At 46.1% G+C, this 27,881-nt stretch overlaps 1 protein-coding gene and 1 long non-coding RNA gene across 6 annotated transcripts in view; one reads left to right on the forward strand and one right to left on the reverse strand.

Annotated features, from left to right (window-relative positions):
- Positions 1–27,881, forward strand: part of GNAL (G protein subunit alpha L) — a 187,140-nt gene that overhangs the window by 64,085 nt on the left and 95,174 nt on the right. The gene's annotated exons all lie outside the window — the stretch shown is intronic.
- LOC138844055 (uncharacterized) lies at positions 16,310–24,701 on the reverse strand. The gene is made up of 2 exons (XR_011379443.1): positions 24,513–24,701; positions 16,310–16,569 (listed from the first exon to the last, which is right to left on the reverse strand). It is a non-coding gene; the product is annotated as an uncharacterized LOC138844055 (long non-coding RNA).

The following is a 27,881-nucleotide window of genomic DNA, read 5'->3' on the forward strand; positions in this document are numbered from 1 at the left end:
GGCCACAGCACAGAGCTGGATCGGAAGTGGAGCAGCCAGGTCTCGAACCGGCACCCATATGTGTGGGCGCTTCAGGCCAGAGCGTTAACCTGCTGCACCACAGCGCTGGCCCCAATAGTACCTTGTTCTTAACAAAATTTTCATAGTCTTGTTTTAGCCCACTGATAATTTTGAACCACCATAAGTACTTGAGGGGGGAAGTTGTGGCCCAATTCTTTTTACTGTTTGTCAGTACTTTTTTATTGTGAGAATAAAATGGGATGGAGAGCGTGCTGCTGTGTCACACGTATGCACAGCACTGCAGGCTTGCTGTGACAGCACGTGGGGAGTGGACCAGAAGGGCCAGTGTGAATCTCCATCACTGCACCAAGACGGCGGGACAGGAGCTGCACAGCAACTGTTTTTGAAAGATTTATTGATTGAGTAACTGATTTGAAAGGCAGAGTCAGAGAGAGAGAGAGAGAGGTCTTCTATCTGCTGGTTCAGTCTCCAAATGGCCACAACAGCCAGGGTTAGGCCAGGTAAAGCCAGGAGCCAGAAACTTCATCAGATTTCCCACATGGGAGGCAGGGCCTAAGCACTTGGACCATCTTCCACGGCTTTCCCAGGCGCATTGGCAGGGAGCTGGATGGGATGCAGAGCAGCTGGGACTTGAACCTTGCACTCAGATGGGATGCCAGCATCGCAGGCAGCAGCAGGAACCTGCTGTGTCACAACACAGCCCAGCACAGCAACTTTTATGCAAATTAGTTTTCCTTATGGAAAATACATGTTAAGAGTCATAAAGTAAGACAACATTTTTTTTTAATTCCTTGGATAAGATGTCACGGAAACCTCAAGTCCTTGGGAAAGTGTGAGGGTCAGCAAAGCAGCCTGTTGTTTCCAGAGTGCACCTCCAGTCCGAAGGTAGTGGGTTTCTTGCTTCTCTTACTTGAGGGGCCCGTTCACCTGCAAGGACACCTGCTCCTCTCAGAGGAACAGGGCTCTAAAAATACCTCAGGATGAGAGCGCTTCGTCCTTATTACTGCCGGTTTTATGTAACTCTGGGACAATATTTGAAATCTCCAGCTCTCTCTGGGGACGCTAGAAGGAGTAGCCTCTTCTTATGCAAAGTAAGACTTAAATGAGTCAACCCTTGCAGTTTGGGAGTGAGGCACACTGTGGCTTTCAGAGGCACACTGACGACGTCGTCCATGAGAAGCTTCTTCTGAAATCCTCACTTTTCTCATTTTTTTTAACTTTGGCACCAGAACATCATTCATGAAGGTATAGGATTTTTTTCCTTCACCTCTTAAAATAATCCCATATTTTTTCCCTGTCATTTATTATGGAATATAGATTGAATTGAATCAACTTTATGCATAACATTCTCACTACACAAAGCAAGTTCATTTGTTTGAAAACATTGATTTATTTAGTTAGTTAGTTATTTGAGAGGCAGAGCTACAGACAGAGAGAGGGGGAGACAGAGAGATCTTCCATCCGCTGGCTCACTCCCCAAGTGGCCTCAATGGCCAGAACTGGGCCAATCCAAAGCCAGGAGCAATAGTTTCCTCCAGGTCTCCCACATGGGTGCTGGGGCCCAAGCACTTGAACCATCTCCCCCTGCCTTCCCAGGCCATTAGCAGGGAGCTGGATTGGAAGTGGAGCAGCCGGTCCTACATCCTTCCTGGAGTAAAGGCGCTCTGTCCCTCCCACATCTGTTTCTGTCTCACAGACCTTGTTGGAGATTTCTGCCCAAGCAAGGATCCCTGACTTCCTCCTCTCTGTCCCCTGTATCGTTGGGCTTCTGCCCCCCCCAAGGCCGGCTCCTCCCACCCACAAAACTTTGCCTTGCCGACTGCTTGTGTTTTCCTCTAGCTGAAGAACTAAGATTCCCAAGAACACAGGTTACATGATGTATAGTTGTTCTTATTTTTTCTTCTTTTTTCTGTTTTAAAGCTTTATTTTATTTACTTGAAAGAGTTACACAGAGAAAGGAGAGGCAGAGAGAGAGAGAGAGAGAGAGAGAGAGAGAGAGAGAGGTCTTCCATCCATTGGTTCACTCCCCAGATGGCCACAAAGGCCGGAGCTGCGCCGATCCAAAGCCAGGAGCCAGGAGCTTCTTCTGGGTCTCCCACGCAGATGCAGGGGCCCAAGGACTTAGGACATCTTCTGCTGCTTTCCCAGGCCACAGCAGAGAGCTGGATCAGAAGAGGAGCGGCTGGGACTAGAACCGGCTTCCCATATGGGATGCCGGCGCTTCAGGCCACGGCTTTAACCCACTGTGCCAAAGCACCGGCCCCAGTTGTTCTTATTTACATATTGATTTGCTGCATTAACGCTGAGACACTGAACTTAACCACTAAGGACACTGTTCTGGCCCCTTTTTAAGTTCCTCCAGTGAAGAAAGGCTAGACAGATCCAGAAAGCCAATTCATGTGTCATAACTTGAAGTGCTTATCTTTATACTGTCCTTTTACTCACAATTAGTCTTGTCGAGTTTTGCCACTGAACCTGTGTTTACTGGGGGTGGGGACCCTGTCCTCACTGCCTGGCGAGTCATCTGGCATGCACCTGTGTGTGCTCAGCACATGCCGGATAAGCCAGTTGTCTGCCTTGTGCTCCTCGCTGGCCTCAGCACCATGGCTTACACAAAGAACGCAAAAGTTGCAACCTCCAGCCTCAAGAAATTTACAACTTAGTGAAGAAGCAAGATGAACGTGACAGTACTTCAAAAGTTCATGGACAAATTGAATTACGAGATACGTTAGGTGGGTCGGGGCCTGGTGGTTAAGATGCCAGTCAGGATACCCGTATCTCAGGTTGGTGCCTGGGTTTAACAGCCAGCTCCACTCCTGATGCCAGTTTCCTGCTAATGTAGCCCGGGGCAGCTGTAAGTTGGCTCAGGTTGGGTGACTGCCACCCACATAGGAGACCTGCTTTAAATTCCCACTCCGGCCGGCGCCGTGGCTCACTAGGCTAATCCCCCACCTTGCGGCTCTGGCATACCAGGTTCTAGTCCCGGTCGGGGTGCTGGATTCTGTCCCGGTTGCCCCTCTTCCAGTCCAGCTCTCTGCTGTGGCCCGGGAGTGCAGTGGAGGATGGCCCAAGTCCTTGGGCCCTGCACCCCATGAGAGACCAGGAAAAGCACCTGGCTCCTGCCTTTTGATCAGCGCGGTGCGCCGGCCGCGGCGGCCATTGGAGGGTGAACCAACGGCAACCAAAGGCAAGACCTTTCTCTCTGTCTCCCTCTCTCACTGTCCACTCTGCCTGTCAAAAATAAATAAATAAATAAATTCCCACTCCTGGCTTCAGCCCCAATGCTGCCCTGTTGTAGGCCTTTGGGAAGTGAATTAGTGGGTGGGAGTGCACTGGCTCACTTGCGCTCTCTCTTTCTCTCTTTCTCTGTCTCTCAAATTAAAGAAAGAAAAAAGGAGGTGGGGGAATGCTGTAATGAGAAGCAAGAGTTAGATGGGACGTAGACTACCAAGCCTGGCTGGAGTGAGTTTTATTCAATAAAAAAAGAAAAGAAAAACTGGGCATGAATATGGCGGCTGAGGACACAAAAGGAAAACATGGAAGTGAGAAGGAGGCACTGGCAGACAGTGTGGTCAGACCTTGGCTCCAATACTCAGGAAATCGCATCCCATCACAGAACCAGGACCGTTCCTGGCACAGCAGCACCCCCTCCTTAGCCGTGGAGGCAGAGCTTGGGCTGGGGCGCAGATGAGCCCGCAGCCCACAAACTCCTTCCGTGGTGTTCAGAAACATGGAGCCTGTCCTCATTTAGCTTTAATGGCGGATCAGCTCACCGTGGCACTCAATGCAACATGCATACATACTTAGTGCTTAAAGCAACCTTAGTAATGGTAATATATTCAGGCTAGATTCTTTTTTCATTTTATAAGCTTAAACTAAGCAGGAAGAGATAAAAAAAAAAACAATGGTTGCTTCATGAATTTCCAATGAAACTTTCTCCATCACAATCTTGTTTATCCTGCCTGTTTATCCACATGCATATCTTAACTATGCACACATACTCACACAGGCAAGGGTTGCATTATCCACAAAACAGTTATCCGAGTGTGCATGTTGCTTTGAAAATATTGCCCAATTGCTGCACTTTGCTCATTGACTGTTCTTCAAAAATGTCTAAAGACAATGAGACAAAACTTTTTAGAGTCATCATTGAAAAAAAAAAAGAGAAAACGTATTTTCTCAATTTTCCACTCTGCTACCACCACTCATATGAGAATGATATATTTTGTAATGCAGTATTCTTTTTTTAAAAAGATTGATTTTATTTATTTGAAGTACAGGATAACGGAGAGGGAGTACAGAGCTCTTCCATATGCTAGTTCACTCCCCTAAATGATTATGACAGCCAGGAGCCACAGACTTCATCCTGGTCTCCCACATGGGTGGCATGGGCCTAAACACTTGAGCCGACTTCGACTGCCTTCGTAGGCACATCAGCAGGAAGCTGAATGGGGAGTGGAGCAGCCAGGACTCAAGAATCAGCACTCCAATGTGGAAAGCGCCTGCCCAACCCACTGTGCCACAACATCAGACCCCGTCACTGGGGATTCTTGATTGTTCGTGTAACCATCTGCACAATCCCAGATGAATAGCTTTCGGCTAGTATATACATAGAGAAATGGCAATGGTTAATTGAATTTTCATTTTCAAAAAAGTAATGTTGGGAATGTTACGGGGTTATTATCAGATTGCATTTATTTTTATCCTCAGCAGTGTGTCATTACTCTAAAGAACAGCTTTTATAAGACTATCACAAGTCAGCCAATGTGAGAAACTACTGGGAGGGCTCCATCTTCTGTTTCTCAAGTCTCTACTCCTTAACCAATCCCCTAAATTTTGACACTATCTCAATGTTCTGTTACTTTACAAGTCAAATGGTGTGATGTATCATTTTAAGGTATTTGGTTTTACATTTCTTAGGGGTATTTTAATAGGTCTTAAACTGTTGTATTGATCTTTTAGTAATCTATGTAATCCTAGAATCTATGTAATCAGGAAACCGAAATGGCATCTTTAATTTCTCGCAAGCTTGTCATCAGTGCTTCTGGTTTCTTCTGTTAACACGTCATAATTAATAAGTAGTACCTCATATCACCCTGTGAATTTCCATAATTTACTGGAAGTTACTATGTTTCGGTGTAACTGTTAGCAGTTTTGTTGGAATAGGCCTCTGGTTCAGTTTTTCAGAATGATTATATGATATGTCAAGAGTCATGTGTACACCTAAGGAGTTCCATCCGGCTGCACAGACTCAGTCCAGAATTAGGCCACATTGTAATGCAGGTGAGAGGAGGGTGGGCTTGGCTGGGCCCTGTGGGAGAGCACTCGTGTGCTGTCCTGCGGGGGGTGAGGCTTGTGCTGGTCTTTGAAGAATGAATGAGGTCAGCAGGTAGACCAGGGATGGTGATGACGGCAGTGCAACTGGCACAGCATCTTATACAAATTGGGATGCATCTGAAGGGGCCCCAGAAACCCCTGCAACCTAGGAGGAAATTCGAGATTGAGATTATCCTTAAAGGAAGATTGTGGAAAGATGCTCATAAAGTAATGGAGTCCCTTGGACCAAATTTATAGATAGTTCAACTGGAGACTTTTACACTTGCTGCAGTATAAAATTTTATGGTATGAATATGGTGTGAATATTATGGTAGAAATAAGTAGAAAACACCAGTGCAGTTAATAGAATACTCACAAGAAATCAGGAAATATGTGTTCATCAAAAAAAGGTTGCTTTAGGCTGCCCTAGTTGACGCTTGAGGGTAAATGTAAAACTGTTTAGTACATAAGTCAAGTGAATATTCATGTTTCTCTTGTGGTCCTCTTCAGCAAGAAATTTAGGAGACTGTGTCTGCAGGTTTTCCATGTCAGGTGCTTCCTCTGTACACATCAGTTTGCCCAAGCAAGGTCCTCTCTCAGTGGAGTGTAGGGTCCAACACAGTGATATCTCCACCACATCTGACCCGCTGCACTTAGGGAAGCCTTGCCTTGAGTCTCAGCATTTCAGATGGAAGTGCAGTTAGGTGTGCATAATCCCCAGGCTTATTTTACAGATGAGCAAGCATAGGAATAGAAATCGGAGAGACTTGTGTAGCATCTTCCAGATGTGTCAACCTGAGGTCCAGTCACAGCTAGAACACAGCATCTCCTGATTCTTCATTTAGCCTTCTTGTCATATCCACTCGTGTGTGGTTCAGTTCTGTATTTTTATGGAGGGGTGTCATTATCTATTAGGTTGAACCATCAGAAATTGCAATCAAGTTGTCATTTTTGAGCTATAAAATGGCACCCGCATGGGAGACCAGGAGGAAGCACCTGGCTCCTGGCTTCGGATCGGTGCAGCGCACCAGCCATAGCGGCCATTTTGGGGGGTGAACCAACAGAAGGAAGACCTTTCTCTCTCTCTCTCTCTCTCTCTCTCTCACTGTCTAACTCTGCCTGCCCCCCCAAAAATGGCACTTTCTTATAGTTCAACCTTAGAGGTTTCATGTCACCTGTCTCTTGTTGCAGTCCCTTATGTCCCCTGTTGCCAGAAAACGTCCTTGCCCTTGGGTGACAGGTGCTTGCTGAGGGGCCGGTGCCAGCCCTGCTGCAGTGGGCAAGGCCTTTGCTTCTTACACAACAGCTCTCAGCTCCTTCACCTGCCTTTCTGCCTCACTGGGATCACTGACATCAACTTTGTCCCTCACTTCCAGCCATGGTGTCTCCTGGGAGCCTTCCCCTACCTGTGAGATGAAAGGTGGCAGGTTCTCCCAAAGCCACCACTGACTGCACGGCGTCATCTTGGGCATCCCGACCAAGATGCCACTCAACGAGTCCTAGGCCCATCTCATGCCAATCCCATACCCACTACTAATCCACTTTGGGTGGTTAAGCACATAATGTGTTTGTTTATCCACCCTTGTAACAGCTAGAAGATCAGGTGGTCTGTTGAAAGGATTTTGTGTGAAACCACCCTGGAAGGTTCCTCTTGCAAACATACTTCCAGAAGTTCATGGAAAATGGAGTTAAAAAGATGAGTTCATTTTGGTCCAAGAGATTTTGAAATCCATGCAAATTTTTTTGTGATGCATGTTTTTCATGAACATTTTGAATACCCCCGTATGTGTTTGGAGTGAAAGATAAACAGGTGGTGCTCCCTGTAACCAACCACTGCTATCTTCAGCTTGGTATCATTTATTTTTTTGTTTGTTTGTTTGTTTGAAGACAAGTTTTACCGTTAATTGTTACAGTACAACTCATTAAGGACAGAGGTCCTACCTGGGGAGCAAGTGCACAGTGGCTTCTGTTGTTGATTTAACAATTAACACTCTTATTTATGATATCAATGATCACCCAAAGCTCTTGTCCTGAGCTGCCAAGGCTATGGAAGCCTTTTGAGTTCACAAACTCCATCCTTATTTAAACAGGGCCATAAGCAAAGTGGAAGTTCTCTCCTCCCTTCAGATAAAGGGATCTCCCTCCTTGCTGGCCCCTTCTTTCCACTGGGATCTCACTCACAGAGATCTTTCATGTAGGCCATTTTTTGCCTCAGTGTCTTGGCTTTCCATGCCTGAAATGCTCTCATGGGCTTTTTAGCCAGATCTGAATGCCTTAAGGGCTGGCTCTGTGGCCATAGTGCACATTTATCATTCTATCAGTCTGCTGTGTGGCCTGCTTCCCATGTTGGATCATTCTCTTCTTTTTAATTCTATCAGTTATTATTAGCAGACACTGGTCTTATTTATGTGATCTCTTTGACACTTATTCCTATCTTTATGATCAGTTATGCACTTAAAATGATCACTTTAACTAGTAAGATGGCATTAGTACCTGCCAATTTCATGGGATTTGGAGTCCCATGACAAGTAGCTTGGTATCATTTCTTGAAACTTTTTTTGGAGAAGAAAATAAATAAAATAATACCAAAAATAGAATAATAGTTTACACATGTAATTATTGAAAGCATTCATCTCTGACTAATGCTGAGAAGGTTCTGTCAGCGTACAGAGTTTGTTAACTGGTCTCATCTCTTCCTCTTTCATCTCTGTAACCTTGGGTGGGTTAATTAGTATCTCTGTGCTCAATTTTCCCATCTGTAAAATGGAGATGATAATAATATTGCCTGTCACATGAAGCTGTTTTGGAAACTAACTACATTAATGCTCTTGGGGTGGATGTTTATAGCCTAATGGCTAAGATACCAGTTTGGACATCAGAAACACATATGAGAGTTCGTGGGTTTGAGTCCCAACTCTCCTTCCAGTTCCTACTAATGCACTGCCTGGGAGGTAGCAGGTGATGGCTCAAGTAGTAGGGTCCCACCTGGAGAACCAGATTGAGTTGTTAGTTCTCTTGCCTCAGCCCCTGGCCTGCAGCTGTTGTGGGAATTTAGGGATAGAACCAGCAGATGATAGCTCTCTGACTAGGTTTGTGTGTGTGCGTGTGTGTGTGTCCTCTCTGTGTCTCTGTGACTCATGAATGTATAAATAAAATACATTTTAAAATATTTTTTAAAAGTCACTAATGCATCTAAACTGGCAGGTACTATACCTGGCACACTGTAAGGATTCAATAAATGTTAACAGTCATCTGTGCACCCTTAACAGGGCATCTGTACATGTAGGTTTGTTGCCATTTCAGGTGTGGCCCAGTGCAGGAGCTTTGGGAGCTTCATGTCGTGGTTTTGCTGTGGCACATGTGTGCCAGGAGCCCACAGAGGGGGAATTAGTGACAGCCCCTCATGTCCTTGCTGAATTCCTCAGACCCACACAGCACAGAAAGGGCGTGAGTCACCACCCAGTGACTCCCCTCCATCAGACACATCCGCCCAGTCACAACCAGGAGCCACACACAGGTGCAGTGTGACTGTACTTCTTGGGGTAGCCCAAGAACAAGGCTGGCTCTGAGGCAAGGCCATACTGAAGTGTTTGCAGGGGACTCTCTCCACTGTCAGGAGCTTTTCAAGGCTTGGTGTTGCGGGGGAAGAATTAAAAATACTTCATTCTGCAGAAAATATTTTGGTCTAGAATAAATTATATAGTTTAGATAAAAATATAAAGAAAGTCTAAATTGGGTTCTTAAAATGCACGAGAGCCTGTCCCAAAAAATCATCTACTCCTCCGTTTTCATGGTTCTTGGCCATGCTGGTGAGTTGGCCTGATACCAATGGAAATGATGAGTAATGCCCACGTGGCACTGCCCAGCAAACATGGTGCCACTTGTACTCACACCAGTGCTGTGGGTGGGCACGTTGTTGCCCTCTTGTCACAGGTGAGAAAACAGGAGCACAGAGCAGGTCACTGTCGTGTCCTGGGGTATAGATGTGGGCATTGGGTGGTCAGATTTGTGCCCAGGCACCTGACCCCAGAGCCTGTGCACCTGCTCAGTCACCTGACCTCCTGGGTCTGTGCTGTATGCTGAGTGAGCTGCAATCCTGGCCAGGTCACTGCGCCCTCCCCCATTTTGATTTTTGTCTTCAGAGTTCAGGTTGATGGAAATCACTGACCTGCTTCTGCATCTTGGAGAAGAAATCATCAGGCTGTGACGTAGTCCTGTATCTGACCACGTGAAGGTGGTGCTCACCTGAAGCATGGCCACTCTCCCTGCAGCAAAAACACCGTCCCCTGGGAGAGCACAGTGTGAGGCAGAATTTCTGCTCAATGCTCCCTTGATTCCCCATTTACCTAAGACAGCCTTCAGCCTTGAAAGAATGACTCTATGGCATTTTCCAACTTTTAATAAGCACTTCTGGAGGGCCCTGATTAGAAACTTTCACTCTGGGGGACTGGCAGCACCTGCAGACACTCTAGGGTAGGGGGAGACTGGGCTGATCTGGCTCCAAGCCACATACCCTTGGGTTGAGTAACTGCTGAGTATTTTTTTAAAAAAAGAAAGATTTATTTATTTTATTTGAAAGGCAGAGTTACAGAGAGGAAGAGGCAGGGAGAGAGAGAGAGAGAGAGGTTTTCCATCCACTGGTTCACTCCCCAGATGGCCACAACTGCTGAAGCCAGGAGCCAGGAGCTTCTTCCGGGTCTCCCACACAGGTGCAGGGGCCCAAGGACTTGGACCATCTTCTACTGCTTTCCCAGGCCACAGCATAGAGCTGGATCAGAAGTGGAACAGCCGGGTCTCAAACCAGCATGGGATGCCAGCATTGCAAGTGGCGACTTTACCTGCTATGCCACAGCGCCGGCCCCTGATGGATACTTAGCTATGCAGCACTTAACTACTCCAGGTTTTATGTGCATTATTTCATTTAACACACATACTCCTCTGAAGCAGCCCTCTTGACAATCCCTGGGAAGCAGATGAGGAAGCTCAGGTGCAGTGATTGGCCCCCTTCACGAGGCTCATGTCAGGGAGTCGTCACCAGGGCCCAGGAACTCAGTTGCAATGTCAGAGGCTCAGCCTACACATGAAAAGTTTCCCCCAGGTCTCTATCAGATTGGAGAGGAAGTGGGGGCAAAGAGGAAGTACTAAACACAACAAAGAAGAGGCAGGCATGGACAGACAGATACACCAGAACTCAAGGAGTGACTTTATGGAGACGTTCAGCGTGGGGGCACGTTTCCTGGGGTGTCACCGTGCCTCTAGCACAGATACAGTGACTGACGCCCAAGGCCTAGGGTGCCGAGTTCACAAGAAGAGACAAGGGAAATTCCAGTTTTTTTTCCAAGAAATCAGAGACATGTGAAATATTGCAGAAAGATTTCCATTCAGGAGTCGATATGAATGGCAAGTGTTGGGCCTAGCAGTAGACACCCGGGTTCCAAATCAGAGTGCCTGGGTTCAATTCCTGGCTTCGACTCCCGATTCCAGCTTCCTGCTAATGCAGACCCTGGGAGGCAATGATGATGGCTAAAGTGTTTCTGGCTCTTGACTTCAGCCCCTGGGTCCCCTTGAGGGCATTTTGGGAGAGATTCAACACATAGAAGCACTCTCTGTATCTCCCTCTCAAATTTTTAAAAAGCATTTTTGTAAAAAAAAAAAAAAAAGAAAGAAAGAAAGAAGAGGAAGAAGAATAAGAATTGATATGAAAAATAAGTTTTGTTGCTGATGAAATTTGTAAGTGTCTAGAAATCTTTGTATTGACAGACTCTATAGCCTCTCATTAAGACATTTGCTTACCAAGGATTGCACTCTAGTAGTTGAAGCCTAGGGCAGAGAAGTCTCTAGAAAGACATGCTAATGTATAGTCGACTCGTTGCTGTTGTGCAGCGTTGCCTCCGAGCCCTAGAATGTGCTGACTTGGTTTCCAGAGCCACCCCCTGCTCAGTAAGGGTGTTCCCAGCACCCTGGCGCCCGGCACTCACACCACCTGCTTTCCTCTGCCTCACGCTCAGCGTTCCCTGTTGCTCTGCTGGAATCTCCAGCCACGTGTGTTTTCATTTTGCAAACTGTCTTTGCTGGTAACAAGTTCAGTTCACTTATGAGAAAAAACAATTCCATGTTCTTGAGAGAAGAGATTTTTTTATTGTGAAGAGGAAGTAAATGAAATGAGAATCTAAACCTGTAAGAGCCTAACACTTTCAGAAGTGTGACTTGTACTGTCTCTCTTCCCCTCTCCCAGTCACCACCTCCCACCTCTCCAATAGGTGGAAATTTATAAAGAGTTGCTACATTTTTCCTTTAATTTATTTATTTTCATTTTTTTGAAAGGCAGAGAGAAAGAGACAGACATATGGAAATCTTCTGTTCACTGGTTCACTCTCCAAATGTCTACAATATCCAGGCCTGGGCCAGGTTGAAACTAGGAGCCTAGAACTCAATCTAGGTCTTTCACAAGGGTGGGAGGGACCCAGGGATTTGAGCCATCACCTGCTGCTTCCTGGGGTGCACATTATTAGCAGGGAGCTAGGTCAGAAGTAGAGGAGCTGATACAGGATGTGGACATCTCAAACAATGTCATAACTGCTGCACCAGGGGCCGGTGTCGTGGTTCGAGTCCTAGCTGCTCCACTTCCAATCTAGCTCCCTGGTGACACAACTAGGAAGGTAGCAGATGATGGCCCCTGCCACCCAGATGGAGTGCCAGACTCCTGGCTTCAGCCTGGCCCAACCCCGGCCATTGTGGCCATTTGGGGAGTGACCCAGCAGATGGAAAATATTCTGTCTCTCTCTCTATCTCTCTCTAACTCTGCCTTCCAAATAAATACGTTAAATCTTTAAAAATAAATAAATAAATGCTGCACCAGACTCCCATCTCTGTTTTTCCCTTAATGCCTGATATTTTCACTGTTGAAATAGATAACTATAGTTGAAAATCCAAATCTCCAGAATATCTGAGCCATGACCCATTCAGGGCTCCATAGATAAGATTACCCGTGAGCCTCTGTTAAGTCCCGTTTTCTTCTGTTTTTTTTTTTTTTTTGTTATTTCTTCAAACATGAGTCAACCGCAGCCTAAGCACCTCCTAGGTCCTCATTCGTGTCTTCAGGCCTGGTATAACAGCTGCAGAGGCCGTGTGACGTTCTGAGAACTGGTCAGGAAGGCTTTCAGCTTCTCTTCCCCTGCCGAAGATTAGTGATGAAACCTTGGGAAGCAGCACTTAGTCATGCGAGCCTTCAGTTCATCGTCTTTCTAAAAAGGGACATCTGGCAAGATGATCTCTGCAAGGCCAGGCCAGCCCTGAGAACCATGTAAGTTATGACAGGGGCATCCAGGAATAAATGCAATGAGTGTGTTGATGAAAATTTGAGTAGAAAGCAAAAATCCTGTCTCTCAAGAAACAGGTTTTGGCTGGCGCCGTGGCTCAATAGGCTAATCCTCCGCCTGCGGCACCAGCACACTGGGTTCTAGTCCTGGTCGGGGCACTGGATTCTGTCCCGGTTGCCCCTCTTCCAGGCCAGCTCTCTGCTATGGCCCGGGAGTGCAGTGGAGGATGGCCCAGGTCCTTGGGCCCTGCACCCACATGGGAGACCAGGAGAAGCACCTGGCTCCTGGCTTCGGATCAGCGCAATGCACCAGCTGCAGCGCACCGGCCGCGCGGCCATTGGAGGGTGAACCAACGGCAAAAGGAAGACCTTTCTCTCTCTGTCTCTCTCTCTCTCACTGACCACTCTGCCTGTCAAAAAAAAAAAAAAGAAAAAAGAAAAAAGAAAAAGAAACAGGTTTTATTGGGTTCCCATTGTGGAGGTGGCAATACATGCCCGTGATAATAGTGGGAGATTGTGATCGCTTCTCGGCCTTTTGGCTAAGAAATAGTGTAATAGTGGGAGATTGTTGACAGAACCAAAGATCACTATCAGCGATCAGGAAGGGGCCAGTGCTGCCCAGTCTAGTAACAGCTGCATTCACGGGGGAAACCTGCAGTTTGGAGACGGGTCTGCTGGTATTGCAACATGGAATTCAAGCAATGACAAGCAGTAGTTACCATGGAGGCAGCTGTCTCATATACCACAGCTATACCTACCTAATAGCTCATTGCTGCACCTTAAATTTCCATGATTAGATTTCTCCCCACAGGCAGCAAGTATTGTGTTATCTATAGTATAACTCCTAACGGCACATTACATACACAGGAGTATCAGTGGTTAAGGTAGGATGGAACAACAGGCATTTGATGACCTGCTTTGAGATCGAAGAATAGACATTCTAACAGAGACAGGCAGGGACCTGCTGGCCAGAGGGTGTGCAGCAGGAGCTGCCTGTAAAGGGGACTCACAGATGCTCTTTGAGTTCGCTATGACCTCGCCGCACAACACCCTTGACTGTGCCACCGGCAGTCAGATCTACAGTCAGGTCTTTGGGGAGTAAAGATGTGAGTAGATGGAAATGGAGGTGTGGGAGTTACTGGGTCATTCCCACACTCAGTCAGACTTTCCTGAACACCTCTTGTAAGCTGCAGGTGTCAGCAGACTATGCTATCACAGTCCCTGCCCTGAAGAACACAATTTATGGATGAAACTTCGCTGAAAGTCAGCCATTGTTGCTTGAATTCTATTGCACTTCCGTTTATGTCCTTGTGTTGTAGCACAAGATTTAATTATGCAGTCATCAACAAAAACTAAGATGAACAATACCAGCCTGGGTTATTTTTCTCACCTACTTGAAGAAAGATTCTTCAGCCTGCTGAGCCCATGAATGATGTCTCTATCGATGATTGCTGTTGTGACGGGGGGTCTGTACCTTTGCCCTATTAGAAGAGTGGGGGCCACTAGCTTAGCACCTTTCTACAGCTCTTCGTTCTATCCTGTTCTTCTGTCTTAGGGTCTCAGATGGTTTGTGCTGCATCTCTCAGATGTCATACAAAAATATCTCTCCAAGAAATTTCTATTTTTAATATTATAATCTCATTTTATGTGCTGTTTTCTAAAATTATTCTATAGAGGCTTGAAACCAATCAAGACATTCTTGCATACTCGTATTTGTGCTGTCTTGGCCAAGGATCTATCCAGTGTGCAGTTTTTATATATTTGATTCCTAATACATAAGGTCTTTCAGAACAAATGCCTGAAGTTTTTTTTGTTATGTCCCTTAAATCTGAAAGAAAGGGTGGCCTGGGGCAGGCAGTCAGCATGCTGATGAAGACTGTCTTATCCCACATCAGGGTTCCTTGGTTGGATTTTTGGTTCCAGCTCCTGACTCCAGCTTCCTGCTAATGCAGACCCTGGGAAGCAGTGGTGCTGGCTCAAGTAATTGAGTCCCTGACACCCACATGGGAGACCTGGATTGAGTTGCCAACTCAGAGCATTAGGCCTGGCCTACCCTGGCAATTGCTGGCATTTGGAAGCTCTCCTTCTGTCTATCTTTCTCTCTCTCTCTCTCTCGCTCGCTCGCTCTCACTCTCACTCTTGCTCTCCCTCCCTCCCTTCCTCCTCTCTCCCCCTCAAATACATAAAATTTTTAAAGCATAAATTTTTTATCACATTTAACACTTGCCAGCTTGGGATTTTAAATATTTTAAGGTCTTCAAAATATATGTTTACATTTTGTTACAACTTCTTTGGCTCTTTAAAATAAACTTTTTTTAGAAAGCTTTTATTTAATAAATATAAATTTTATAGGTACAGCTTTTGGAATATAGCAGTTCTTCCCCCCATACCTGCCTTCCCACCCCACTCCCATCCCACCTCCTACTCCCTCTCCCATCCCATTCTTCATCAAGATTCATTTTTAATTATCTTTATATACAGAAGATCAATTCTGTACTAAGTAAAGATTTCAACAGTTTACACCCACACAGACACACAAAGTATAAAGTACTGTCTGAAGACAAGTTTTACCGTTAATTGTTATAGTACAACTCATTAAGGACAGAGGTCCTACCTGGGGAGCAAGTGCACAGTGGCTTCTGTTGTTGATTTAACAATTAACACTCTTATTTATGATATCAATGATCACCCAAGGCTCTTGTCCTGAGCTGCCAAGGCTATGGAAGCCTTTTGAGTTCACAAACTCCATCCTTATTTAGACAGGGCCATAAGAAAAGTGGAAGTTCTCGCCTCCCTTCAGATAAAGGGACCTCCTTCCTTGCTGGCCCCTTCTTTCCACTGGGATCTCACTCACAGAGATCTTTCATGTAGGCCATTTTTTGCCTCAGTGTCTTGGCTTTCCATGCCTGAAATGCTCTCATGGGCTTTTTACCCAGATCCAAATACCTTATGGACTGATTCTGAGGCCAGACTGCTGTTAAGATAAATTTATTTTAGCTATAAGTTATAGAATGAGTTCTGTATACAGCTTTTTTTTAAGAACTGTTCCAGTAAGCCCCAGTAAAGTATGCTATACAGTGGAATGAGCCCAAGATTAAAGACTTGAGTCAGTTCTTGGCCAGATGAGAAACTCTTAGCCAACTTGTCTGAGTTTTCTATAACAAGGGACTGTTAATACCTTTCTCACTGAGTTGCACTGAGGAACGAATTGAATTACATGAATGAAAAAAAAAAAAAAAACAGCGACCAGTAAATGTGATTGTTAATGTTATCACAGCCAAGTTCAAGCACTAGAACCAGAAAGGTGCGTGAATTGCAGTGAAAGTTAGCCAGAAGCACAAAAGACTTTGAGTTACACGTTACTTGATAACACCAGTTCTAGAATTCCATTCTTAGGCAAGAACCAAGTCTCACTTCTTATAAGTGACTGATAGTAGATTACTATAGGTCCTTTGCATTTTAACTGACCAAGAGCCTTACCTACAGGATTGATAGTCTGCAAGTTAAATTTTGAATATCAACCACAAACGAGGACAGTTAGGACTAAACCATATCCATGCTTTTTATGGCTGTTTCAAATTAAGACTTTAAATGTAAGGAAAATATGTTTGGGGTTTTTTTCCTTATCTACACTTACTGTTTTTTTAATGACAATTTCTTTTTTTTAAGATTTATTTTTGTTTATTTGAAAGGCAGAGTTACAGAAAGAGAGGGAGGGGTAGGGAGGGAGGGAGAGGGAGAGAGATGTTCCATCTGCTGGATCTGCTGGTTCACTTGCCAAATGGCCACAATGGTTAGAGCTGGGCCAGACCAAAGCCAGGAGCCAGGAGCTTCTTCGTGGTGTCTCATGTGGATGCAGGGGTCCAAGCACTGGGGTCATCCTCCACTGCTTTCCCAGGCGCATCAGCAGGGAGCTGGATCAGAAATACAGCAACTGGGATTAGAACTGGTGCCCATTTGGGATGCCAGTGTCACAGGTGGCAACTTTACTGCTACAGCAAAGCACCAGCCCCTCTACACTTACTCTTTTTTTTTTTTTTTAAGAAAGGTACAGTTATAGACAAAGAGAGGGAGAGATAGAGAGAAAAGTCTTCCATCCACTGATTGACTCCCCAAGTAGCCACAATGGCTGGAGCTGAGCCAATCTGAAGCCAGACGCCAGGAGTTTCTTCCGGGGCTGCTACATGGAAGCAAGCGCTTGGGCCATCTTTTAGAGCTTTCCCAGGACGTAGCAGAGAGCTGGATTGGAAGAGGAGCAGGCAAAACAGGAACCAGCACCCGCATGGGATGCCGTTGCACAGGAGGAGGACTAACCCATTATGCCGCAGCGCCCACCCCTCTACACTTACGCTTAACATGCATCTTTTCAACATTCAGTATCTATGGTCACTACAAATAAGGTATCCACCAGCTTATAAATAAAACTTGGACTTAGAAACACTTAGCCATTAAACTACAGCTCTGAACAACTTGAAGTTTCTTTGCGTTATCCAAGCCAGGAAACTCAACCTTGGATAGAGCAAGCCTTAATATATACCTTTTAAAAATGTCAAAGTTTCTGTGTCTTATAATAGACATGCACATTTAATGTGATAGCATGTCTCCTCCCATACGCCCCCACACCCTCAAAAATCTATTCTTGAAACAGTGCTACATCAAGAATAGAGAAAATACAGCATTTTGTAGAAAAATTAAATATCATATTGGTTCAAAAAAAGAAAAGAACAGTTGTACACATTTCCTTAGCTAATTATGTATCTCTTTAAAAGCATCATTTTATATAGTGAACAAATTAATAAATTGCCAAGTTCTTTAAAAATAAACCTGATGACAATTATAAACGATTTTTTGTGCCTCTAATCATTTCTCTTTTTATTTAATTTTATTTTATTTGTTAATTATTTAAGAGGCAGAGAGAAGAGAGCTCCTCCATCTGCTGATTCTCCAAATGCCTGTAAGGGCCTAGGTGGAGCCCAGAGCCGGGGTCACACCCATTTGGGTAGCAGGAATCCAACTGCTTGAGCCCTCGTGGCTGCTTCCCAGTTAAGAAAAGAACTGACTCTGCCATTCTGCAAATTTCATATCATGTTTCTAGCAGTTACGCTGCAGTGGCGGAAGCTGAATCAGAAACTGGAGCCGGAAATTGGACCCGGGCTCTGTGATGTGGGATGCAGGCATCTTAGCTGAGTGGTCGTGTGCGCTGATGAACTGTTTCTGTGAAGTAGCATGGAAAGGAAATTCTCAGCCACACATGATGGAATCACCTTTGACACCTGTGAGGAAAATCTAGGAGGAGTTATTCCCAGGAGAGCAGGGGATAGTGTGAGTAGATTTCAAAGTTAAATTTGTTTAAATCAATGAACTACCATTAAGACTGGATAAGAAAAAAAGTTTTCAAGAATATTCATAGTGGCACTGCTAAGAACAAAACACTAGAGACAGCCCATAAATGTCCAGTAACTGGACACTAATGCCTAATCCTGTGCAGCAACGAACGGGAGCACATTCCACCCACAGCAGGTGACAAGGACCGATCCCACTGTCTTCGTACTCAGTGAAGCACTCACATACTGAGAGGTCACGGATAGCACGGTACTCTTGGGAAGTTTGCCAAAAATCAAAACTAAGTACCATACTGTTGAAGCATACTTACATTTATGCTAAATTTTTATGCTAACTTTTTAAAATGTATTTATTTGATAGCAGAGAGAGACCTTCCCTCCACTGATTCACTCTCATTTGGAGTGAATGCTGGCAGGAAGGAGGCCTAGGCCAAAACCAGGAGCTGGGAAACTTCATCCAGGTCTCCCATGTAGGCGGCAGGAGTTCAAGTACTTGAGCCACATGATAATTTTGTTTAAAGAAAAGTGAATGATAACCACAATATTCAGCATAGTGGAGAGAAGGCAGAGGTGAAAGGGAGACGGTATGTGGCAGAGACACAGGTGAATGTTAGTTCCTGATCATGTTTGGTGTGGTGTATGGGAAGGACTTGTGGGTACTGATTGTATTACTGAACAAATAAATAGTAAAATAAAATACAACAGGGCAGCAAGGACCTGTGACCTTAGCCAATTCTGGTTTCTTGCAGATCACATGAAAAAGAAATTCAAGGTCTCTAATTTATTGACATACATTTTTGTTTGTGGCATGTCTTCCGTATGTAACTTTTAGTATTTTATTTACTCTTTTTTAAGATTTATTTTATTTGAAAGAGTTACAGAGAGAGGTAGAGACAGACAGAGAGAGAGAGAGAGAGAGAGAGAGGTCTTCCATACACCGATTTGCTCCCCAAATGGCCAAAACGGCCAGAGCTGAGCCAGTCTGAAGCCAAGGGCCAGGAGCTTCTTATGGATCTCCTACACAGGTGCAGAGGCTCAAGGACTTGAACCAACATTCTCCACTGCTTTCTCAGACACAATAGTAGGGAACTGGATCAGGAGTGGAGCAGCCAGGACTTGAACCAGTGCCCATACGGGATGTGGGTGCTGCAGGCCAAGGCTTTAATCCACTTCACCACAGCGCTGGCCCCATATATTATTTACTTTTTATTCATTTATTTTTATTTACTTGAAAGCCAGAAAGACTGACAGACAGAGCTGTCCTGCCTGGTGGTTCATTCCCCACATGCCCAGGACAGCCAGCGCTAGGTCAGGCCAAAGCCAGGCACCCAGAACTCAGTCCAGGTCTCCCAAGGTGGGGTGGCAGGGACCCAAGTACTTGAGTCATCAGCTGCTGCCTCCCAAGATGTGCATTAGTGCATCAGAAATCCAGAGCAGAGCCAGGACTCAAACCCAGGCCCTCTAGTATGAGATGCAGTAACTTAATCTCTGCGCCAAACACCTGCCCCTGTCTTCTAAGAGAAGGTTCCTGGGTGCTGTTGAAAGGGCTGCAGGAGCACAATGCACAAGCCAGAGAATCCTGTCTGAAGGCTCTCACTGGAGATTTGTATTTATGATGATAAATGACAGTGAGTGCTTCAGCAATTACTGCTGCAAAGTCACGGGGGTCAGCACCTCGGCAAGGAAAGACCCCAGTGACAGCAGAAAACCAACTGGCATTTGTAAAAGTTACTAAGGCTGTCATCCTGCGAATTCCGTAATGCCCTCTAGCAGTCCCCCTTGCAGAGAATCAGACTGAGGGGACTTCAAAAGGCTCATGGGAAGAAATCTGTGCACCTGGGTCATGAAAAATATGCATTATTGGTAAGAAAAAAGAGAAAGCATACATAGATTTTTTAAAAGATTTATTTATTTATTCATTTATTTGAAAGTCAGAGTTACACAGAGAGGCAGAGAGAGAGAGAGAGGTCTTCCCTTCGCTGGTTCACTCCCCAATTGACCACAATGGCCAGAGCTGTGCTGATCCAAAGCCAGGAGCCAGGAGCTTCTTCTGGGTCTCCCACGTGGGTGCAGGGGCTCAAGCACTTGGGCCATCTTCTACTGCTTTCCCAGGCCATAGCAGAGAGCTGGATGGGAAGTGGAGCAGCCAGGACTTGAACCAGCGCCCGTATGGGATGCCGGCACTGCAGGTGGCAGCTTTACCCACTACACCACAGCGCTGGCCACAGCATGCATAGATTTTTAAAAGTTTTGCACCAATGTAAACTTATACTTTAATTACCTGTTCCACAGACTTTTCAAGTATTTGATATAATTCTGTAGACGGGGGCATCCTCCATTATGTTTTATTCTGAGTATAATCCAGGTTATTCTGAAAGTATTTGCTGAAATGGATGTGGAAGGAGGGTGCTCCCTAGAGCCAGGTCTCCTGAGCCCAGAGCCCTGCTCTGTTCTTCCAAATACCCGTGTCTCAATGTGCCTCGGCATGTTCCTCTTTAAAATGGGCACAAAGATGTACTTACTTCATAGAGCTGTTCTGAGAATTAAATCAGTTAATACACACAAAAGGCCGACCTCAAAGTTTGTGTACCGTGAATATTCTATATTAGCTACTCAGAAGAAAAACATTTTCAAGTCAGAATTTTTTTAAAGATGTACTTTTATTTATTTGAATGGCAGAGTGATAGAGAGTGAGGGAGACACAGAAAGAGATCTGCCTCCTGCTGGTTCACTCCCCAAATGACCACAATGGCCAGGGTTGGGCCCAGACAAAGCCAGGAGACCAGGGCTCCATGTCTCCCACGTTGGTGGCAGAGACTCAAGCACTTGGCCATCTTCTGCTGTTTTGCCAGGCACATTGGCAGAGAACTGGATCAGAAGTTGAGCACCTGGGACTTAAAGCAGGACTCTGATATGGGATGCCAGTGTTAGCCACAACACCAGCCTCAAATCAGACTTGTTTTGTGTTTGCAAAGCAGAGATAGGCTACCACTCACAAGGGTCCCATTCTCTTCCCCAGCACTGACCAAATAGAGATAACTGAAAATAGGAGCAGCATTGTGGCACAGCAGGTAAAACCACTGCCTCTGACACTGGCATCCCATGTAGGCACTAGTTCAAGTCCTGGCTGCTCCACTTCCAATCCAGCTCTCTGCTAATGGCTTGGGAAAAGCAGCAGAAGATGGCCCAAGTGCTTGAACCCCTGCCACCCACGTGGGAGACCCAGATGAAGCTCCTGCCTCCTGGCTTCAGCCTGGCTCAGCCCTGGCCCTTGCGGCCATTTGGGGAGTAAAACAGTGGATGAAAGATCTCTCTCTCTCTCTCAAAACTCTGACTTTCAAATAAATAAATAATCTTTCTTTAAAAAAAGAAATAACAGAAAATAGAAATAAATTGTGAGCCACAAATACAAAAACTGTGAAGGATATTTTACATTTTCTAGCAGTCTTGGTTTTCAGAAATGAATATTACAAATATAAAAATAGTAGACTTTACTTCCAGTATACCCAAACTACTGTTTCAGTATCTAATTTTAGGAAACTATTGAAGAGGGATTTTATGCTTTTCTTCATAACAAAGCTTTGAAATCCAGTACATATTTTATATTTTATATGCCTGCACATCTCCATTTGGACAATCCATATTCAAGCGCACAGAAACCACCTGCTGGGAGTGGCTACCACGCCCGACAGAGCGGTGCTGAGCGTACGGATGTGGGGAAGGGGAGTTGTGATTTCTTCTGCAGCAGCATCCGTGCTCATAACTGGGAAAGCCGGGCGAGGAGCTGCAGCCCTGGTTGTTGGTTGTACCGCGAGGAGGGCCTGGACAGCTCTCCCAGCCGCCAGAGTACCTGATCCAGCTCTCAGGAAGAGTATCCCGCACGTCTACGGGGCCCAGCAGCCTGCCGTAGGGGTAAGGGGGTGCTGGGCACTGCCTGGTGGTGGGCAGCCCTGCTCTTCCTGGTGGGCACCAGGTACATTTGTCTTCACCTCTTGCTGACAAGGAACCTCTTGCTCTTTTAAAGACTTCTTGCCAGTTCTGTTCCATCTTCAGTGTAGCAAATGAGGCGTCCACCTGGGTGGACAGGGCCCTTGTAACCTCACTTCTAACCTCATCTCCTGTGTCATGCTTAGGACCTCGCCACAGAGACTGAATCCAATCATGTGGCCCTTCTCCAACCCTGCTTCCGCCAGCTGTGTTCCCTGGGTGCGCGGCAGGTGTAACGCACCTCGCCACACCTGCGTAAGAACACACGTGTGCTCATGAAAGCTTCCGTGAGCCAGTGCCACACCTCTGAACGTAATCTCGATGGCTTCGCCCAAAAAGAGCTGCACCGTTAAGTGTTGCTCAAGCTGAAGCAGATTGTGCCATTTTGTTCTTTTCGTTTGATTTTATGCATGCACTTTTTAGGGCATTTAGTAATTCACTGAAAACATACAAATTACCATTTTATTTCTGAGCCAAGAAGCTGGCTGTGGTGTGTATGTGTTTACAAAGACTTTAATAGGAATCTGAGTGGGATACAAGAAGAAGGATTCTTTCAGCCTTGATGAAATTGGCACACAGCGACACCAAAAAGCCAGTACCTGGTTTCCAAGCCTGAAAGGGACTTCTTGTGCATGTTTTGTTGAATTAAGAGAAAGCTGTGCAGGCCTGGTTGCCTTGGACGTAAGGGAGTCGCAAAGTGGGAGGAAAAAGATGATTCACAGTGCTCAGAGAATTCGAGTTTAGCAAAGGAGAGCAAACAAGAGGAATTACTCAGTGACTATTTAAAACGCGTCAGAAGGCAGTTAGCACACAGCGCTTAGAGAAAGTTCCAGAGGTTGCACCATTTTTAGTTTCCCCAGAGCCCAGGATCAGTGCAGTGCATGCTTTTTGTCATCTCCACGCTCCGTTCTTGTCCCCTGCAGCCTTTTGACGTGGGCATTTGCCTGCCTCTGCCTCTGTCCTGAAAGCCATCTAGATTTTTGTACACAGATTTCACCCCACTGGGGTTTAGTATACAAAGCTGAAAGGCAAAAAGGCTCATGAACATGGCGGCCCCTGGGCCTTGGTTCTGTGCTCTTGCCAAGGCTGCCAGCTGCCGTGCCGTAGGGGGGCCCTGGCAATGTGGGATGCCATAGAGCAAGTCTGTGTGGCTCCAAGCCTCCAGGAAGTAGAACCACGGGAAGTACAGTCGTTCCTTGGTTTCCGTCGGGGGTGGAGGGGATTGGGGGCGCCAGAACCCCACAGATACCAAAATCTTGAGCAGATGCTCAAGTCCTGTATGTAAGTACCTTAGTGGGGCTAGTGCAGTGGCACAGTGGGTTAAGCCACTGCCTGTAGCAGCAGCTTCCCATATGCGCAGGCTCCAGTTCAAGTCCCAGCTGCTCCATTTCCCATTTAGCTCCCTGCTAGTGCACCTGGAAAAGGAACAGAAGATGGCCCATGAACTTGGTCCCTGCACCACATGGGAGACCCAGATGGAGTTCCAGGCTCCTGACCTCAGTCTGGCTCGGCCCTGGCTATTGGAACCATTTGGGGAGTGACCCAGGAGATGGAAGAGATGGAAGAGATGGAAGATTCTCTCTCTCCCTCTCTGTAACTGTGCCTTCAAATAAATAAATCTTTTTTAAATGGCATCATGTTTGCATGGAACCTACATACATCCTCCTGTATAATGTACATCATGCATACATGATTTAAAACACCTAATACAAAGTAAATACTCTGTAAATAATTGTTATACCATATTGTTTAGTGAACAGTGACAAGAAAATAAGTCTATACATGTTTAGTGTAGATGCCATTTCTTTTTTTTTTTCCCCAAATAGTTTTTTATCTGCACTTCATTGAATTCGTGTATGCAGGAGCTGCAGATATGGAGAACTAGCTGTCGGAAAAAAAAAATATATATATATGTTCTGATTACTAGAAACCAGAGCACTGGGCCTTGCTGGGACTTGTCAGTGGGGTGTCGGAGAAGAGCACCCTTTCTCCCAGCCGGGGGCTAGAGCGTGCTGTCACCCACCCATACTCAGGCCCCGAGGCTGAGAAACAAGGTCCCTGGAGAGTGTCCATTCAGCCTTTTTAAGGATTTCCTTTTCTCTCTGCTCTGGCATACAATCAATTGTGAATCAAAGGAATCTGAGCCCGTGAATTACTTTGCTTTTTTTTTTCCTGGTCTTTTTTTTTTCTTTCAATGTGTCCAATTGGACCCAAGTTGGACTATGAGAGACCAGAGGTTCCTTCTGGCCTGGGACCTGGGGCCCAGGCTCAGTCTGTGTCTCCTGAAAGCCACGGAGGCCTGCATGGCTCCCAATGGGTTAAGCACAGCTCCCCCAGCTGCGCTGGCTGGAGCTGTTATTGAAGTCTCTAAAGATTTCCACCCACCCTCCTCCCACTCTCCTGGCAAATGAAAGACATTTGAATTCCTCTTGCAAGGGAGGAAATTGTTAAAGTGAAAGAAAATGACTGTTTGCTGTTCTAAAAAAGAGAAGAAAAGTGGAGCCTGCCCCTCCTCTCTCACTCCTTACCTGTGCGAGGGATTATCAGAAACCAGGCAAAGAATCCTGACTCCCAGAAATCAGGAGAAGCGGAAGCTGATCCCATCTCCCTGTTGTGTGCTTCCGTCAGCTTCTAATCCAGTGTCCCTGCAAGCCCTGGAACACACCACGCTGACAACAGGGTGATAGCCAAATGCAGGAAGTTGTACTCAAAGACTTCAAATAACTAACCTACAGAGAAGAGTAGAGAGAACTCAGTCTGCAAAACTTCCACTGAGGGGCCAGCGCTGAGGTGTAGCGGGTAAGGCTGCCGTCTGCAGTGCGAGCATCCCATATGGGCGCCAGTTCGAGTCCCAGCTGCTCCATTTCCCATCCAGCTCTCTGCTGTGGTCTGGGAAAGCAGTAGAAGATGGCCCAAGTTGTTTGGGCCCCTGCACCCACATGGGAGACCCAGAAGAAGCTCCTGGCTCCTGGCTCCTGGCTTTGGATTGGTGCAACTCTGCTGTTACAGCCATATGGGGAGTGAGCCAGTGGATGGAAGACCACTCTCTCTGCCTCTGCCTCTCTGTAACTCTTTCAAATAAATAAATCTTAGAGAGAAGAAAAAACTTTCCACTGAAACGAATCCATTTGAGAGTCAGATCTGAATGAGAAATAGCATGTGGTACTGACTCCATTTAAAAAAAAAAATTTGCTTATTTGAAAGATAGTTACAGAGAGAAGGTGGGGTGGAGACAGAAGGAGTAGAGATGGAGGGAGAGAGAGAGAGAGAGAGAGAGATCGGCCAGGAACCAGGAACTCCTTCCAGGTCTCCTACAGGCATGGAAGGGGCCCGAGCCAGGGGCCAGGAGCTTCTTCCGGGTCTCCCACATGGGTGCAGGGGCCCAAGCACTTGAGCCATCCTCTGCTGTTTTCCCAAGCGCATTAGCAGGGAGCTCTATGGGAAGTGGAGCAGCCGAGATTTGAACTGGTGCTCATATGGGATGCCAGCATTGCAGGGCATGGCCTTAACCCACTGAGCCACAGCACTCACCCCAGTAAACAACTTTTAATAAATATATTTGTATATGTGTACAAAAATTGCTTGTCTCAGACAAATATAAAGGAAAGCAGGCCTCTGACAACTACAGAAGTCTCTCCTGCACACATTCCAAAACCATGCATTTTCTATCCTCTTACCATGTAAAGATGCTGGAAGCAAAGTTTGTGCTAATAAGACGTTGCTTTATTGGCTATAATTACTGCATGACGGTCAAGTCAGTGACGTGGGCTGACGCGGTTCTTAATGCTTTCAGCATTGTCTTCCTTTCATCATTAGCAGTTTTTTACCGCTGATCTAAGGCATGGATGTAGATGCCAAGCAAAATCTGCTTGGCATCATTTTGCAGCCAACCATCCTTTAATCAGTAGGTTAAATCAACCACACGATCACCGGTGTCTGAGATCTCCCTGCCTCAGGGAAGGTGCTTCCTGAAGCTCGTCCATGAATCTAGCAGTACCTTCCCCTTGGAACCATGGGCAGCCTGCTTTGGATTGGAGACACCAAAGGAAGGAACCAAGTGGACTTCAGCCCCTGGTTTCTTTGTCATGGCCAGTTTCCCTTTCCTGGCACCAAATAGCAATGGCTACCCAGCACTCAGGTCCTTGACTTGGTTTTAAGAAAGAGTTCAGAAGCGAGAAGAGATCAGTGACTAGGGAGCAGCAAATGTTTTATTGACAAAGTAATAATTGAGATACACACTCCATAAACAGAGTGAGCCTACTTGAGGGGGAGTAACTCTGTGTCCGAACTATGTTTAACATGAAATAGGTTGTTTAATTACAGGGCAGAATGTGGGGTGGGGAGATGGCTACTTTTTTTTTTTTTTTTTTTTTTTTGAGAGAGAGAGAGAGAGAGGAGGAGAGATGGAGAAAGACAGAGCTTCCATCTGCCGGTTCGCTCCCCAAATGGCCACAGTGGCCAGAGCTGGGCCAGGCTAAAGCCAGGAGCCAGGAGCTTCTTCCTGGTCTCCCACATGAGTGCAGGGACCCAAGCACCTAGTCCCTCTTCTGCTGCTTTCCTAGGCTCATTAGCAGGGAGCTGGGTCAGAAACAGAGCAGTTGGAGCTTGAACAGGTGTCCTTATGGGATGCCTGTGCTGCAGGCTGTGGCTGGACCTGCTGTACCACAGCGCCATCCCCAGGGGCTCTATTCTAATAAAGGAGAGGAATATTCATGGTATTTTCTGGGAAGGAGGTGGAGATTTCCTGGACTCCAGCCATTGCCCCTTTTCTCTCCTTTTATGGTCCAATGTGTCCTGTCAAGGCAGCCAGCAGATGTGTCATGTTGCGTGCCAAGGTGTTATAATGAAAGTAGGATGAACTCTAGGTCACTCTAGGACAGCCTTGGCCCCCTAAACTGGTGTGAGCATGGTCCAGGGAAGGAATATGCTTTTCTTCAGAACCAGGGAAACCAAACTCATATCCTATAGGTCTTGAGATAACAGGAACTGTTTTTCCAGATGCCCCAATGCTTCCTCTGCCTCCCTGTCCCATTGCCTTCTGTAAACTCCCCTGTCTTAATTTTCTGCTGTCCCCACTGTGTTGCAACACAGTTAATTAAGCAGCTGGTTGAGATGCCCACATCCCATATCAGAGCACCAGTTTGAGTCCTGGCTCCTCCGCTTCCAATAGAGCTTCTTGCTAATGCACCCTGGGAGGCAGCAGATGATGGTTCAAGTACCTGGGCTCCTGCCACCCATGTGGGAGACCAGAATGCAGTTCTAGGCTCCTGGCTTCAGCCTGGCCCAAACCCAACTATTGCAGACATTTGGGAAGTAAACCAGCAGATGAAAGATCTCTGTCTGTGTCCCTCACTCTGTCTTTCAAGTAGATGGAAATAAATAAACATTTAAAAAGCAGGAGTTTATTTTTTAATCAGCCCTTGACCGTACTTGGAGCCATCAACAAAAGCAGGCCTCAGAGATGTGAAGCAGCCCTGAGGACCTCACCTGAGCTGTGGGATTAACGTCCCCTTCCCAAATGTGGCTGCACAGCGGGATCACCTGGGAGCCTTTCGAGCAAACCCTCGGGGACTTTGGTTCAGGAATTCCTCAGTGAAGGTTTGAGGAATCTATTCCTGCAGCTCCCCAGAGGTTCCCAAGGCACCATTAGGGTTGGCAGAAACAACCCAGCACCCAGCATGGCTCTCAGCACTGAGTTGAAGTTTGGTCGTGAACTTAGAATGAACTTGCAGCATCTTCCCAGTGACTGGCAGTGCAGGTTGCCTTGCTTAGAATGTTCTTCCCAACCCACTTTCTCTGCAGCCCAAAATCCTACTAATAATTTCCCTGTCCTAGAGCCCTTTTTATGTTTACAGTTCAAAATAAGTATGAATTCTTTAAAAAGTCCTGATAGGGAG

The sequence above is a fragment of the Oryctolagus cuniculus genome, chromosome 10 (genome assembly GCF_051225735.1).
Source record: "Oryctolagus cuniculus isolate XC-2025 breed Fujian yellow rabbit chromosome 10, ASM5122573v1, whole genome shotgun sequence".
Taxonomy (NCBI): Eukaryota; Metazoa; Chordata; class Mammalia; order Lagomorpha; family Leporidae; genus Oryctolagus; species Oryctolagus cuniculus.